Here is a 228-nt window from a genome sequence, read left to right on the forward strand (position 1 = left end):
GGGGTCTGGCCAGCCCTAGAGCTGTCTGCCCACAGTCCTGGGCAGGGGACAGGCCTCCCCCAGCACGTCCCCATCCCTGTCCCCATCCCTCTCCCACGCCTCTTGCTGCCCGACCCGGAGCTGACACCAAGCTGCAGCCCTGCAAGCTGCCGGCACCGCTGCACCCACTTGGGTGCGTTCACAGCAGCTTCTGGGGGAGGATTTGCTGGCGGGGAGGGAGGTGGGTGG

The 228-nt window shown here is 68.9% G+C and overlaps 1 protein-coding gene across 1 annotated transcript in view; it reads left to right on the forward strand.

Annotated features, from left to right (window-relative positions):
- Positions 1 to 228, forward strand: part of LOC104489121 (vasoactive intestinal polypeptide receptor 1-like) — an 11752-nt gene that overhangs the window by 332 nt on the left and 11192 nt on the right. The gene's annotated exons all lie outside the window — the stretch shown is intronic.

This window comes from Buceros rhinoceros, unplaced genomic scaffold, assembly GCF_000710305.1.
Source record: "Buceros rhinoceros silvestris isolate BGI_N320 unplaced genomic scaffold, ASM71030v1 scaffold27932, whole genome shotgun sequence".
Lineage (NCBI taxonomy): Eukaryota > Metazoa > Chordata > Aves > Bucerotiformes > Bucerotidae > Buceros > Buceros rhinoceros.